This window comes from Salvelinus fontinalis, chromosome 3 (assembly GCF_029448725.1).
Source record: "Salvelinus fontinalis isolate EN_2023a chromosome 3, ASM2944872v1, whole genome shotgun sequence".
NCBI lineage: Eukaryota > Metazoa > Chordata > Actinopteri > Salmoniformes > Salmonidae > Salvelinus > Salvelinus fontinalis.
Genome location: NC_074667.1, coordinates 9,593,455 through 9,611,257, shown reverse-complemented (window position 1 = coordinate 9,611,257; position 17,803 = coordinate 9,593,455). Strand labels below are relative to the sequence as shown.

Here is a 17,803-nt window from a genome sequence, read left to right as displayed (position 1 = left end):
CGCGTGCGCGTGCACGTGCGCTCACGTGCGTGTGCGTGCGCGTGCGCTCACGTGCGTGCACGTGCATATGTGTCCCTCAGTGTCCTTCCCTGGTCTGCAGTAGCACGGGGGGGAACAAAAGAACCAAAAGCGTCCCATCACTCCATGCCCCCGGATAGTGTTACATGGCGTGTCATGCCAAAACACAAGGGCATAGAACAGGAAGGCGATGAGAATCAAAGGACACCGAGGAGGGTTAACAAACAAGGGGACTACCTTTGTACACTCCGACAGGAAGGTAGTGTGTAAGACAGGGGGGATTTGGCACTGGAAATATTCTAACTGAAAAAAAAAATGAAAAAAAGGTAAATCTTGGCATTTCGTCAATGACCTTCTTCCACTCAACATCAACACACACAAAGCAAGTGACATCCTCTCTGTCGAGAGGCGAGGGGGATTTACATCGGGGAGAAAAGCAAGTAGGGTGACATTTTGAACCTTGGAGGCTGATGGAAGCTTTGAAAGGAAATATGATAAGGTATGCCTGTGGAATGTCTTTGAGAGTGGGCGCCTGGATCTGTAACTCGCGTTGCGTCCCTATTCCCTATATAGTGCACTACTTTTGACCAGGGCCCATAGGGTTCTGGTCAAAAGTAGTGCACTATGTAGGGAATAGGGTGCTATTTGGGACACACCCCCAGGGTTCCTAAATGTAGTTGTTGAACTCTGACCGCACTGGGCTGTGCATTCCTGATAATTAAGTGTTTGGTTGAAGCATTTAAACAAAATACTTACGCAAACCTCAAAGTATGTCACACATGATCATGTTGTTGTGACACTGAAACACGACTGATTGGATGAAAGAGTGGAACTGTAAACTTGCAGGGCCAGTAGAGCCAATTCACAGTAAAAGTCCAATTCACAGTAAAAGTCCAATTCACAGTAAAAGTCCAATTCACAGTAAAAGTCCAATTCACAGCAATAACAACTTCTCTTTCCCTGTCGCTGTCCTCAATCTAGGTTAGATCATATTAACTTATAGCAAATGTATTCACTTAATAGTGACCTTTTATTATTACTGACCGTTTAATTTTGGAGTTACTGAAGACATTTTGCTGCTGTAAACATACAGTATATCGTCTTATCTAGATATTACTATACTATGTACATATTGTATAATACAAATACTAACATCTGCATTTGGTTGCAGCTGGGCTGTATCTAGAAGGAGAAGAGATCACAAACACAATTGGTTATACTGGCTTAAAAAGGCCAGTGACAAAGTCCCTATAGGACATCGATCCTGACATCACACACACATACACACATCAACCACACATTATCAAACACTGGCTCTTTGAATTACACTAGAGTCCGGAGCCAATCACTTCCCAGAAAGACACAATACAAAGAGAGGGTGGACCTTGCATGACCACACACACACACACACACACACACACACACACACACACACACACACACACACACACACACACACACACACACACACACACACACACACACACACACACACACACACACACACACAAAATAAACCTAGCTCCTAACCCTAAACCTAATTCTAACCCTAACACTAATTCGAACATGCTGATCAAGTGAGCGTTGAAAAATAAATGTACACATTCGTTATTCAATCATTGCACCCACACTGCTCGTGTGCATCAATGAGCGTCCACGTGGCCAGGCGCTAAAATAGAACTTTGTTCTATTTGTGACGCTTGACAAGCTGCAAGTCCCGCCTCTCCCATCTCCTCATTGAATTTTAGGAGCATATACCCACGTGGGTGATTGAAAGATGAACTGAGGTCCACACTCCAGTCCAGTTGGTGGTGGTAATGCAACTTAAAGTTGGTTGCCAACCGCCATATAAAGTCTGAAGAGGAAAAGAAGAAGACTGAAGGAGGAGAGATTATTAGAAAGTAACTTGGTTTACCCTTTTATCTGTGGATTAATTGTAGGAGTAGAGGACCTTGTGCATTTCAGATAAAATAACAACCCAATGTTTATCCCAGGACAAATTAGCTAGCAATAGCAAGCTAGCTAGCTAAATTGGCATAAACGTTTAAGGCTTTTCGACCTGTCCCCAAATGAATATAGTTGGTTCAGAGTTCGTTTTTGATATTTCAACCTGCGTGTCCTGATCGCGTCTGGTGTGGGTGGACAAAATCAACATGCACTCGATGGCGCACGCGTACGCACGTGTGTGAACGGTCTGGTCAGCATGTAAACTCCCTAGAAATAGCATATGACCTTGTGGAAACTAACAAAATGTCCCCAATTGGTCAATTGTATGTTTCTTTACTATTCTTGTGGGTACTTCTGATCCCCACAAGTATAGTTAAACAATCAAACAGTCTTCACACACACACACTGGCTCCACAGCACTACAGCTGCCGTGGGGCGCTAAAGTGAGTTGGCCCAGTGTGATTGAAGGTCCAGCTGGTGGCCACCCTTTTGATCCCCTCTCCCTTTCATGAAAGACAAGCAGCACCGCGTCGTCACCCACACCGGCTGATTGATACACACACACACACACACACTAATGGACGTCCTTTCTCACTGTAATCACTCAGCTAATGACCCAATTGAACTCTGAATGAAGCCTGACGAGGATGGTGAGAACAGAAGGCGGAGTCAGAGGGAGAGAGGACCTGATCAGAAGGGAGAATTTAGAGGGTACGGGATAGGGGGAGGGCGATCTGAGGGAGTGACCATGAACTTGATTGGAAAAATGTTAGCCTGGATTTAAAACATAGGATTCCGTTTCACATTTTTGTTTTGTTTCACTGTGTGAAAAAATGTTTTATCTTGCCATGGTTGGCACAGGATAGAGGTGAGCCTGAGTCTTGGGCCCAAATCAGTGTATACCCGTAGTCCATTCCGTCAACAAAGTGTTTTCCCTTTATCACAACAGAAGAGCAGGTCCACCGACTGGCCAATAAGCTCTACCTATAGCTCATCATGATTTATGAGGTAATCGCCACCCTGGTGTTTGAAAAAGAGCCTCAAACTATTGGCTTTTTTGAAGTAGTTGTGGGTATTTTCCCCTTTAGGCAAACGGGGTAATAAGACTGACAACAATGCTAGTGGAGCAAGAGGGAGAGGAATGCTCAGCCGGATCCTAACTTCCTGGGTATCCGCCTCCCTGGAGGCCATTGTGGGGCCTCCTGTTTCCTTGTGCCTCATGCATTTCCAATGCATTTGTATTCGACTGGGTTTTGATGGAAGTCACTTCCCACTACCCGTGCCCATACTTGATCCTTGACCTAAAAATCACACATTTTCTCATCAGCTTCTCAGCAGATATTTTTTGTTCTTATTGGGAAGTCGGTCTTTATGAAACAATTAGTTTGAAGTGTGAGGATTGTCCCAGTGTAAAAAGTTGAAAGACAAGAAGGACAAGAGGGAAGTCCCTTTTAGAGTGGCTGGTGTCATCTTCCTGTTCCTCGTGCCACATGGGTTGAAGGGCTTGAGTCTGTCAGGGCTGGTGACTTGTAAAGAGAACAGCAGACACTGGAACCCAGTCAAGAACCTCACCTCTTTACTCACTTTACACGCGTCTTACACCTACACTCTTAGAAAAAAGGTTTCCAAAAGGGCTCTTCGGCTGTCCACATAGGAGAACCCTTTGAAGAACCCTTTTTGATTCCAGGTAGAACTCCTTTTGACTCCAGGTAGAACTCTTTTAGGTTCCATGTAGAACCCTCTGCGGAAAGGGTTCTATATGGAACCCAAACTTGTTCTACCTGAAACAAAAAGGGTTCTGCCTCGAACCAAAAAGGGTTCTTCAAAGGGTTTTCCTATGTGGACAGCCAAAGAGCCCTTTTAGGTTCTAGATAGCACCCTTTTTTAAAAAGTGTATGTATTTTTTAACCTTGTATTACTGTTGTGTATAATTGGGGGCAGGTGTATGTGTGTGTGTGTATATCTGTATGAGTGTGTGCGCGAGCGTGTTTCAGAGAAAGATTCGTAGAAAGAGGGGTCGGGGTCTCTGTTACTGTAATCCCGCCAGTAGCAGTGAGCTGTTAGGCCCATAAATCACAACGTCTGTATGAAATACCAGCGGGAGCAGAAAGGTCAGAGGAGGAAATTAGCAGCTGTCTTTTCCTCTCCTTTCTTGTTAGCCGCGGGGCTAATCGCCACCGAGCCATCAGCTCATTTCCACTTGAAAACAAACTCAGCAACGATACCGGGGAGTAGCTGTTTGCTCACATTTTATGGCACCGGATTTGATTCTGAAGCGGGGAAAGATCCCCATGTTCTCACTCTCCTGTTCTGTGCTCTCTCTCTCTGTCTTTATTTCCCCCTCTCTCTTTCTGTCTCTCTCCTTGTTCTCTCTCTCTCTCTTTCTGTCTCTCTCCTTGTTCTCTCTCTCTCTTTCTTTCTATCTTATTCCTTTGTTCTCTCTCAATCACCCCATCGCAGGTGTGGGAGGGTAAACATGGGAGCATGCTCCTTTTAAACTGCTCTGTTGACACATTTCAATACCGTTGGGGACTAGCAGTGATTAGTTGTGCTTTGCCTTGGAGGTCTACCAAGTTAAAAGAGGCCACTAGAATGAGTACGGCATGAGTGTTATTGCAACACGGCCTTTTGAACGCTGTTGACCTCCACATCAGGAAGCATAATGTACATTTGTTTCTCTATTTTATTCTCCGTTCCTCTGCCACCACATAGATGGTGTACTATCATTAGACTTCTGTACCAAAAATCCGTATTTGCCAAGAGATATACAGTAGCCACAATAGAGCACGGATCTATTCCTCATGATGTTTATAGTCTTCATCAAAAGACAAATGTGTTTTCCCCCCCCCCACATTTAACAGCACGATTGGAACTGATATGAAAGGAATTTGAGCGTTTTCCCAGCATGCTTTCCTTTGCCCACTCTTTCTCTCTCTCTCTCTCTCTCTCTGTGGGAATGTTTTCCCTATCTCCTGTCCTACAGCACAGAGAGAAGCATTGCACCATTGCATTTGTTGACGTTCCTCGCCTATCTGTGCGCACTGTTTTTGAAGCTCACCCCCCTATTCACACCTGTGGAAAAGGCTGACACAAAGCAGGGAAGGCAGCAACATCCCACAACACTGGTCACAGAAGCAAAGCAGAGCTCCCATATTCTCTCTTGTCTTGAACTGGTCTTATCTCAGACTTTTACCTCAGAAGAAGAGAAACTGACGAGATAATAAATAATTTGCAGCAGGCCCTGGGTGAGGTCAGAGAGCTCCCACAATCCCACTGGATCCACCGAACGTGTATCTACTGTGTAGAAAACATGATAACCTTGTGGGACAGAATAATTGATGTACAGTATACAGTATAGCAGATGTTTAAATTGACTTTTTTTTAAACTAACTTAAACCTAAGGATTAAGGTAAGTTTAGGGCATGATTTAAGTTTGGAGTAAGTTCAAGTTTAGGCTAAGTATATCCTATTATCAAGAATAGGGCGTATGTGTATAAAAACCGGTCACTGAGATATTTAATAGGTTTACGATTAATACACAGTGGTCTATTTGACTTTGTCGAAGGAGTCACCAGCACTGTGTAGACATTTGATAGCTTTATGATTATTACACATCGGTGTACCTGACTTTAATTACTTTTCTGGGGAATTCGACACTGCGTATAGACACTGTAAATATGGTAAACATCTCCTCCTATTCAGTGGTATGGTTAAGGTTTGATGTGGTTACTTCCAGGTAACTTCCCCGCGCAGGATAGCCAACTGTAAATATTGTACTTCTACAGGTGTTGGGGTGGGACTTTGATTCCATCACCTCATTGTTTTAGCTCCCTCTGTTTTTACTCTTGGACCCAAAACCTGGGTCTAAATCAAATTTGAAATCTTTCAAAAACATTGTGTGTTTGCTCTTTCCTGCCTGGAGTGACAGATGGGTGGGGTTTGCACTTTTGAGAATATTCTATTGGTTACGTTGTACCAGGCACGCTCAGTCAAGCACAGATAAAGTATCTGAAATGATTTCAAATAGTACTTGAATCCAGGTCTGTTGGGAGCCAATGCTTGTGTAGTGGAGTTAAGAATGTACGATAGCTTGAAATGTAGCCGATGGAGCTATCCAATTGGACCCTTTTGTATAGCTCAACATCTGGTACCTTGTCAAGGAGGGCGGTCACGTGTGTTGCGAAGAAGAGGGTAACTAGTTTGAGCCCGGTATGAGGACAGGACAATGGAGGAAGCTAAACAGTTAGCAGCACACTGACGTCTGTTTCACTTGTCACGGCGCCAACCGTCATTGGACACTCATTTGATCAATAGGGACAATTTATTTGCCTTATCGCTTCATTGACTTCCTGTCAGGACTTAGCCTCAGAAGCACAAGACGTGGTTAAACATGGTACTTTGTCAGTTTAGCAGAGCGGAGAGCCCAAGTGCTGTTTCTGCTCTTCATGTCCAATCCACTTTAGTTTCCTTTCAAGCGGGTCACTTTTCCGTCTCATTTGTCCGATTGTTATACAAAATGAAGTCATTGATTGGTTTGTTTGCGCATAAGTTAACCATGCAACACCTTTCCATACGACGTGACTAGCAAACTAATAAGTACTTTTCTAGAGCTGAGGCCTGTGGGTAGCAGCATCCATGCAGGGACTGCATGCTTATTAATTCAACAGGGGTCATATTGCTGTAATAGATGGACAGTGGACTTGCAGAACCCTTTTTTTTACACAATATTCCCTCATTAGTATATCAGGATTAAAGGACACACTGTTTTTAGTTCCTTCTCTTAAAAACACCTCTATATTTTCAAAAGGACACAAAAAGGACACACAGGTGAAACTGTGGACAGAGAGAAGAAAGAGAGAAGAAAGAGATTGAGAGAGAGAGATAAAGAGTTAGAGAAGAGAGGAAGAGGAAAGAGACAGAGAAAGAAAAGAATACCTACGATGACCCCATCCAGACCAGTCTGCCTCCCTTGGCGGTCCCGCTCCGCCACATCAGAGAGTTTTGGTTATTCAAAGTAGATCAGCAGCGGGCCAATAATCTCAGTGATCTTTCCAGGGGCATCTGCTGAATGCTGAAAAGGATAGACCCTTTTTCCAGTTCAATTCCATCACCCCCACCAGGAGAGAGGAGGAGGATAAAATGGACGCCATATTGTAGGCACACACACAATGGTTTCCCTGGCCAAATGGATTAGGCTGAACATCAGACATTGTTTCTATACATTATTAAACTTTGAAGCCACCGCAAAACAGGATTAAAAAAACAAAAAAGAGAGTGGGAGAGAAAGCAATTATTTACCTTAGGTGCCAAAACCCACCCCCATGTTCTACCCACGTACAGTTGAAGTCAGAAGTTTACATACACTTAGGTTGGAGTCATTAAAACTCGTTTTTCAACCACTCCACAAATGTCTTGTCAACAAACTATCGTTTTTGCAAGTCGGTTAGGACATCTACTTTGTGCATGACACAAGTCCTTTTTCCAACAATTGTTTACAGACAGATTATTTCACTTATAATCCACTGTATGACAATTCCAGTGGGTCAGAAGTTTATATACACTAAGTTGACTGTGCCTTTAAACAGCTTGGAAAATTCCAGAAAATTATGTCATGGCTTTAGAAGCTTCTGATAGGCTAATTGACATCACTTGAGTCAATTGGAGGTGCACCTGTGGATGTATTTTAAGGCCTACCTTCAAACTCAGTGCCTCTTTGCTTGATATCATGGGAAATTCAAAAGAGATCAGCCAAGACCTCAGAAAATTGTATTGTAGACCTCCACAAGTCTGGTTCATCCTTGGGAGCAATTTCCAAACGTATGAAGATACCACGTTCATCTGTACAAACAATAGTACACAAGTATAAACACCATGGGACCACGCAGCCATCATACCGCTCAGGAAGGAGAAGCTTTCTGTCTCCTAGAGATGAACATACTTTGGTGCGAAAAGTGCAAATCAATCCCAGAACAACATCAAAGGACCTTGTGAAGATGCTGGAGGAAACCGGTACAAAAGTATCTATATCCACAGTAAAACGAGTCCTATATTGACATAACCTGAAAGACCGCTCAGCAAGGAAGAAGCCACTGCTCCAAAACTGCCATAAAAAAGCCAGACTACGGTACTACACATGGGGACAAAGATCGTACTTTTTGGAGAAATGTCTTCTGGTCTGATGAAACAAAAATATAACAGTTTGGTCATAATGACCATCGTTATGTTTGGAGGAAAAATGGGGAGGCTTGCAAGCTGAAGAACACCATCCCAACCGTGAAGCACGGGGGTGGCAGCGTCATGTTGTGGGGGTGCTTTGCTGCAGGAGGAACTGGTGCACTTCACAAAATAGATGGCATCATGAGGACGGAAAATTAAGTGGATATATTGAAGCAACATCAAGACATCAATCAGGAAGTTAATGCTTGGTTGCAATTGGGTATTCCAAATGGACAATGACTCCAAGCATACTTCCAAAGTTGTGGCAAAATGGCTTAAGGACAACAAAGTCAAGGTATTGGAGTGGCAATCACAAAGCCCTGACCTCAATCCCATAGAAAATGTGTGGGCAGAACTAAAAAGGCATGTGCGAGCAAGGTGGCCTACAAACCTGACTCAGTTACACCAGGTCTGTCAGGAGGAATGGGCCAAAATTCACCCAACTTATTGTGGGAAGCTTGTGGTAGGTTACCCAAAACATTTGACCCAAGTTAAACAATTTAAAGGAAATGCTACCAAATACTAATTGAGTGTATGTAAATTTCTGACCCACTGGGAATGTGATGAAAGAAATAAAAGCTGAAATAAATAATTCTCTCTACTATTATTCTGACATTTCACATTCTTAAAATAAAGTGGTGATCCTAACTAACCTAAAACAGGGAATTTTTACTAGGATTAAACGTCAGGAGTTGTGAAAAACTGAGTTTCAATGTATTTGGCTAAGGTGTATGTAAACTTCCGACTTCAACTGTATGTACCTGCACAAGGACAACAACTTTTAATATACCATCATCGGGTTTCTTTCTGTCACGCCAGATTTTTTTACACGTCCACATGTCGCCCACTCTCAACTTATTTGGAAATTAAAGTTTTTTTTTTTAAATAGGCCCTTTAAAGAGGATCCTCTTAACAAACCATAAGGAGGGTATGAATGGCGGGCTTCTCTAACGTTAAGGGTGTTATGCACCATGTCCAACTTCAAAGACCGTCTTAACTCCACACTCTAATTGTATCTTCGTCGAGCTAGCTGCCTGAACGCCATCTGATTCCGCTGACAACTTCTCTCCTTCTCCCTTCTTCTATCTCTTCCCCCTCCTTCCTTCTCTCTTTTCATTTATCTGTCATTATGGATGGATACTCGTGTCTGTTTTTTTTTTCCTTTTACTCTACCTCACGTTACCCCAAAAGACTGCCACCAAGAGTCCTTATCTCTCTATTCTTCCTCCTTCAGTCTCTCCCTTCTTCCTTCTTTGTCATTATGGATATCTATCTATCTATCCCTACTTGCTTGTCCTTCATTACCAATAGATCAATCTCTTTTTTTTTCTTTCACTTTCCTTAAATTTTCACCCACAAAAGTCTTGTCACAAGTGTAAACTCGGGCACAAGCCTTAACATATTTATTCCCCCCACTACCACCAAAACAGTTTAGGTGTGCCTTTCTCTTTTTCACTGTTGTGGCCCTATATATATATATATATATATATATATATATATATATATATATATATATATATATATATATATATATATATATATATAAACAGACATTCAAGCTCTTCTCCATACGGGCATTAATTTTCTATTGTCCTCCAGATATTCCTCCTCGGTCAGGCTTGAGATAAAGGGATAATCACTTCAAAGGGAGCCAGCAGAGAGTGTAACCCCCCAGCTGAAGTGGACAATGAGCTAATTGAGAGGGGAACCGATCACAGAGCCTGTTCAAAGGGAACCCTGGGCCACGCCCCCTTCTGATACACTTCATTTTATTAATGTTTATGGGGAGGCTTCAGCCAGAGTTATCACTCCTCCATCTGCCACACTCTTTAAACTAGCAATATTGGGTTATTTATAATGAGCCCCCCTCTCTGTTTTCAACTGTTCTTTTGGGGCTAGGGTGTATGGGGTGTGGGAATAAGAAGGATGAAATGAGTTTATTGATGTCACTGTTGATGAACATGCAATGTGGGTTAACATGTGGTAAGATGTTTTCAAATGTTATTGCAGCTAGAAGAAACATATACAGTTGAAGTCGGAAGTTTACATACACCTTAGCCACATACATTTAAACTCCGTTTTTCACAACTCCTGACGTTTAATCCTAGTAAAAATTCCCTGTTTTAGGTCAGTTGGGATCACCACTTTATTTTAAGAATGTGAAATGTCAGAAGAAAAGAGAGAATTATTTATTTCAGCTTTTATTTCTTTCACCACATTCCCAGTGGGTCAGAAGTTTACATACACTCAATTAGTTTTTTGTAGCATTGCCTTTAAATTGTTTAACTTGGTTCAAACGTTTTGGGTAGCCTTCCACAAGCTTCCCACAATAAGTTGGGTGAATTTTGGCCCATTCCCCCTGACAGAGCTGGTGCAACTGAGTCAGGTTTGTAGGCCTCCTTGCTCGCACAAGCTTTTTCAGTTCTGCCCACACATTTTCTATAGGTTTGAGGTCAGGGCTTAGTGATGGCCACTCCAATACCTTGACTTTGTTGTCCTTAAGCCATTTTGCCACAACTTTGGAAAAATGCTTGGGTCATTGTCCATTTGGAAGATCCATTTGCAACCAAGCTTTAACTTCCTGACTGATGTCTTGAGATGTTGCTTCAATATATCCACATCATTTGAAGTGCACCAGTCCCTCCTGCAGCAAAGCGCCCCCACAACATGATGCTGCCACCCCCGTGCTTCATGGTTGGGATGGTGTTCTTCGGCTTGCAAGCATCCCCCTTTTTCCTCCGAACATAACGATGGTCATTATGACCAAACTGTTATATTTTTGTTTCATCAGACCAGAAGACATTTCTCCAAAAAGTACGATCTTTGTCCCCATGTGCAGTACCGTAGTCTGGCTTTTTTTATGGCAGTTTTGGAGCAGTGGCTTCTTCCTTGCTGCGCGGCCTTTCAGGTTATGTCAATATAGGACTCGTTTTACTGTGGATATAGATACTTTTGTACCGGTTACCTCCAGCATCTTCACAAGGTCCTTTGCTGTTGTTCTGGGATTGATTTGCACTTTTCGCACCAAAGTACGTTCATCTCTAGGAGACAGAATGCGTCTTCTTCCTGAGCGGTATGATGGCTGCGTGGTCCCATGGTGTTTATACTTGTGTACTATTGTTTGTACAGATGAACGTGGTACCTTCATGCGTTTGGAAATTGCTCCCAAGGATGAACCAGACTTGTGGAGTTCTACAAATCTTTTTCTGAGGTCTTGACTGATTTCTTTTGATTTTACCATGATGTCAAGCAAAGAAGCAATGAGTTTGAAGGTTGGCCTTGAAATACATCCACAAGTACACCTTCAATTGACTCAAATTATGTCAATTAGCCTATCAGAAGCTTCTAAAGGCATGACATCATTTTCTGGAATTTTCCAAGCTGTTTAAAGGCACAGTCAACTTAGTGTATATAAACTTCTGACCCACTGGAATTGTGATAGAGTGAATTATAAGTGAAATCATCTGTCTAAACAATTGTTGGAAAAATGACTTGTGTCATGCACAAAGTAGATGTCCTAACCGGCTTGCCAAAACTATAGTTTGTTAACAAGATATTTGTGGAGTGTTTGAAAACAAGTTTTTATGACTCCAACCTAAGTGTATGTAAACTTCTGACTTCAACTGTATCCTACAGCTTGACTTTTGCCACTTATAACCTTAGAGTATGCCTGAATAGTAAACAGTGGTGGAAAAAGTACTCAATTGTCATACTTGAGTAAAAGTAAAGACAAGTACGCAATTGTCAATCTTGAGTAAAAGTAAAGATACCTTGATAGAAAATAACTCAAGTTAAAGTGAGTCACCCAGTAAAATACTACTTGAGTAAAAGTCTAACAGTATTTTGTTTTAAATATACTTAAGTATCAAAGTAAATGTAATTGCTAAAATATACTTAAGTATCAAAAGTACAAGTAAAAGTATAAATCATTTCTTATTCCTTATATTAAGTCAACCAGACGGCACAATTCTCTTGTTTTTATTTATTTATGGATAGCCAGGGGCACACTCCAACACTTCAACACTCAGACATAATTTATAAATAAAGTATGTGTGTTTAGTCCGCCAGATCAGTGGCAGTAGAGATGACCATGGATGTTCTCTTGATAAGTGTGTGAATTGGAGCATTTTCTTGTGCTGCTAAGCATTGAAAATGTAATGAGTACTTTTGGGTGTCAGGGAAAATGTATGGAGTAAAAGTTGTCAAAAATATGAATAGCGAAGTAAAGTACAGATACTCAAAAAAACTACTTCAGTAGTACTTTAAAGTATTTTTACTTAAGTACTTTACACCACTGCCAATAATGTCACGTTCGTTGTTGATGGAAGAATTAGACCAAGGTGCAGCGTTGTAAGCGTACATCATTTTATTTGATGAACACAAAAAAATATATATATATAAACCGAACGTGAAGCTACACGCAGGGCAGTGCAGAACGCAACTACACACAAACAAGATCCCACAAACTAAAGGTGGAAAAAAGGCTGCCTAAGTATGATCCCCAATCAGAAACAATGATAGACAGCTGCCTTTGATTGGGAACCATACCCGGCCAACAAAGAAATAGAAAAACTAGAATGCCCACCCAAATAACACCCTGACCTAACCAAATAGAGAAATAAAAAGTCTCTCTGAGGTCAGGGCGTGACAAGTAAACATCTGTTGATTTTAAGCTATTGTTTTCCATACAGACAGTATGAGCTCTTTCTGTAGGCCTAAGTACTAATATCCTATTTCACGTACCACCTGTATTTTCACCAGTGAATAAATAACTTTCCCTTAGTTGTTTAATTCAACTCCTAATTAGAGGCATTATTTCCAGTCTGTGCTGGTGCAGCAGTTGCCTTTAATTTGACTCCGTAGCACGAGGCCTCAATTAGCCCCTGGGTCACTCCGTTTTATTGGTGCTTAATAGCAAGACGGTGGTGGTCTCATCCTGTATTGTGCTTTTAAAGCATTGGTGTCTTCCTGTGAAATGGTTAGGGCCCCTACAAAGGGGTCAGGGTAGGGTCAATATAAAAAAAAGGGCCACTGCCCCTTTCACAGCACCCTCCTTGGCTGCCACAGCTAGATAGTAGTGTGGGGCTGTGGGCACTGAGTGGTCAACAGCTGCGGTCACATGGTCTTACAATGCAGTATGTCTAGTCACATTTCTGTTTAATCATTCCAATATTTTGGTTCACATGTGCTTAAGTAATAAACTGATCTTTTTGAAACAATGCCCCCATTGAGAAGTATTGAGAAAAGAAACAGACTAAAGAATGATAATCACAAAATGTGCTTGAGCATCTTGGTTTTTCAGTTCTAGCAAGTTCTGTCTATAGTGCCAACTACAGTCAGGTCCATCATTATTGGCACCCTTCATAAAAATGAGAAAAAAGATTGTATATAATAAATAATACAAATACTGAGCTATACTGCATTTCGCTACAGCCGTAATAACATCTGCTAAATATGTGTATGTGACCAATAAAATTTGATTTGATATTGTATGCAAAAAACAATGGGAAAATCATATTATTTGATACTAATACAATTACTCAGAGAAATAGATTTTGTTTAACAAGTAATAAAAGAGCATCGGAAAAAATACAGTGCATTCGGAAAGTATTCAGACCCCTTGACTTTTTCCACATTTTGTTGCGGTACAGCCTTGTTATTAAATTGATCAAATACATTTTTTCCCTCATCAATCTACACACAATACCCCATAATGACAAATTGAAAAAAATTGTTTTTAGACATTTTTGCAAATGTATTAAAATAAAAAAACAGAAATACCTTATTTACATAAGTATTCAGACCCTTTGCTATGAGACTCAAAATTCATCTCAGGTGCATCCTGTTTCCATTGATCATCCTTGAGATGTTTCTATAACTTGATTGAAGTCCACCTGTGGTAAATTCAATTGATTGGATATCATTTGGAAAGGCACACACCTCTCTCTATAAGGTCCCACAGTTGACAGTGCATGTCAGAGCAAAAACCAAGCAATGAGGTCGAAGGAATTGTCCGTAGAGCTTCGAGACATGATTGTGTCGAGGCAGAGATCTGGTAAAGGGTACCAAAACATGTCTGCAGCATTGAAGGTCCCTAAGAATAGTGGCCTCCATCATTCTTAAATGGAAGAAGTTGGTAACCACCAAGACTCATCCTAGAGCTGGTCGCCAAAACAAACTGAGCAATCAAGGGAGAAGGGCCTTGGTCAGGGAGGTGACCAAGAGTCCTATAGACACTCTGTCAGAGCTTCAGAGTTCCGCTGTGGAGATGGAAGAACCTTCCAGAAGGACAACCGTTTCTGCAGCACTCCACCAATCAGACCTTTGTGGTAGAGTGGCCAGCCGGAAGCCACTCCTCAGTAAAAGGCACATGACAACCCACAAGGAGTTTTCCAAAAGGAACCTAAAGGACTTTCAGACCATGAGAAACAAGATTCTCTGGTCTGATGAAACCAAGATTGAACTCCTTGGCCTGAATGCCAAGAGTCACATCTGGAGGAAACCTGGCACCATCCCTACGGTGAAGCATGGTGGGGGCAGCATCATGCTGTGGGGATGTTTTTCAGCAGCAGGGACTGGGAGACTAGTCAGGATTGAGGGAAAGATGAATGGAGCAAAGTACAGAGAGATCCTTGATGAAAACCTGCTCCAGAGCGCTCAGGACCTCAGACTGGCGCAAAGGTTCACCTTCCAACAAGACAATGACCCTAACCACACAGCCAAGACAACGCAAGAGTGGCTTCTGGTCAAGTCTCTGAATGTCCTTGAGTGGCCCAGCCAGAGCCCGGACTTGAACCTAATCGAACATCTTTGGAGAGACCTGGACATAGCTGTGCAGTACGCTCCCCATCCAACTTGACAGAGTTTGATAGGATCTGCAGCAAAGAATGGGAGTAACTCCCCAAATACAGGTGTGCCAAGCTTGTAGTGTCATACCCAAGAAGACTCAAGGCTGTAATCGCTGCAAAAAGTGCTTCAACAAAATACTGAGTAAAGGGTCTGAATACTTATGTAAATGTCATATTTCAGTCATTATGTTGTATTGTGTGTAGATTGATGAGGGGGAAAAAACTATTTAGTCCATTTTTGAATAAGGCAGTAACGTAACAAAATGTTGAAAAAGTCAAAGGGTCTGAATACTTTTCGAATTCACTGTAGGTTTCAAAATGATTGGCACCCCTGTTTCAATCGTCCAGCCCCCTTCCCTTGTGAGGATAATGACGTTTATCCTTTTTCTAAAATGTTTTATGAGATTATAGAACAAATTGGGAGGGATCTTAGACCATTCCTTGATACATCATCTTTCCAGATCCTTGGTATCCTTCATCTGAGTTTATGGACTGCCCTCTTCATTTAAAACCACACGTTTTCAATGGGGTTCAAATCCAGAGACTGAGATGGCCATTGCAAAATGTTGACATTGTGGTCAATTAACCATTTCTTTGTGGATTTTGTGTGATGTACTAAAATGTCCTGGTACTTGTAAAGTTCATGATGCTGTTGAACTTAGCAAGAGCACCAAGACCAGTGGAAGTAAAATAAACCCATAACATCAAAGATCCACCACCATATTTTACAGTAGGTATGAGGTACAGTATCAGCATTTGCTTCCATGTTTCTAAGCCAAACCCACTGGTACGTGTGGCATCATACCTACTGTAAAATATGGTAGTGGATATTTGATGCTATGGGTTTATTTGGCTTCCACTGACCCCGGGGCCATTGTTAAGGTCAACGACATCATGAACTTGACAAAATCTCTTTCTCTGTGCAATTGTACAAAATAACATCATTTTCCCAGAAAATGTACAGTATCATACAATATAGCTCAGTATTTTCATTATTTATTTTATAGTCTTTTTTGCTCATTTTTATATGTACATGCAGTAGAAACACAGTCAATCATCTTAAAATACTTAACATTTCATTACAACTTGGGGACATTTTCTCCATATCAGCACAAAATTCAACAGCAATCTCTATTCAGAGAGGCATATTTGTCCAGTTGGTCTCTTAGAAGTGATATGTAGGGTATATCATTTAATTTGACTGAAGTTAAGCATCTTATCCTACAAGTCAAGTATCCCACTTAAAGAATATAGTCCTCTTCAGAAAAACCCTCTCTATCTCAATCATCCTTTCATTACTGCCGTTGGAGTAGCCACTGGCCGATAACGATGCGGCTTACATGTTTCAAATATCACATTGACTTAAATTTAGACTCACAGATCACTGAGTTGGTGCTTTTAACTTCACAGTGTCTGCCAATGACCTAATTTTGCGTTCCATCACCCAGACAATACTGTAGGCACTTCCCATTTAAAAATGTCAGAAACCATTGTGTGTTTTGGGCCTGGATTGTTTTACAGAGCTCTCCCGCATAAACAGCGGCAGTAAACGACCTCCTATAACATTCATCCAGACCAAGCAATGTGGCTATTGTTGTTGGGGTTCGAGGAAATATGATAGGCAAAACACTTTCTGGTCATTCCTGGACAATATTTCTGTCATTTTATTCATTTAGGAAACCCATTTAGAGGGCCCTGATTGGCTCAGGAGCACCCCTAGAGGCTAAAGTTCCATACAGCTTCTTTAACACAGTGGCTGTACTGTCGTTGCAAGTGCACAGAGCTAAAGGTTTAGTATCAACGGTGGAAAATGGTATGGAGGGCCTGAAAGGTTAAACGCTTCAATTCAAAATGTCCATATACGAAATGAAATTCTGCTGCAGATGACAAATTTCTACGGAAATGCTTGGACATTATATTCTGACTCAACATAGAAAAAGTGACCCTCATCTACAGTGCTTTAGCCTCAAGCATCTGTGTGGGGTATGGAACTAAACACATTTTAGAATGTCTATACATTCCTGTGTATAGGAGTGACTGGACTAAGTTGAGATGTGATTGTGATAGGAGAAGTAGGGGTTATAGATATTTATATTGGGACCTGACATGGCCAGCTGTCACCATGTATGCCAATTAGGTATACTAATCAGAACCTATGGAATGCATGATTGTACAGACTAATGGGCGTCAATGGAAGAGTTATATTTTAAAGTAATAGTATGTTAGTTCTCCTCTCCTGTGTCATGATTCAAGTGTTGTGTGTCTGAATTCTCTTATATAATTATATTTTTTCCTTTAAAGTTGATTTTCAACATCAAAGGGACAATATAGTCTTTGAAGTACCCTGGAATAGGATCACTGTCTAACCCTTCCTTTTAGATGCCTTCACAATGACATTAGTGAAAGTCATCCGAATTAAAAACCCAGGAAACATGTCTTGTCTATCTTCCATAGCCAATTTCAGCTAATGTCATAGTAGGCTATGGATTCTCCGTGTGTGGGAATTTACATATATGTTACGGTGGTTCCTAAATAGGTAGGCTAATACAAAAAATGTGTTGAACTATTTGTCAGTATCATCCCAGTGTCTCAATGAAAATATTGAAATATATTGCTAGATAACTACCTCATGTGATTATTTGATATATTATGATTATTATTTGACATAATATGATATATTATATCCCTTTGGCATTTTAATGACACATTTTTAAAAATGCATTTGTTTATGAGAAATCCAAGTGAAGTGTAGCCAACTTTGTTTACATAAACTG

At 41.2% G+C, this 17,803-nt stretch overlaps 1 protein-coding gene across 2 annotated transcripts in view; it reads left to right on the top strand.

Annotated features, from left to right (window-relative positions):
• LOC129838229 (axin-2-like) overlaps positions 1-17,803 on the top strand; it is a 58,005-nt gene that overhangs the window by 21,599 nt on the left and 18,603 nt on the right. The window lies entirely within an intron of this gene.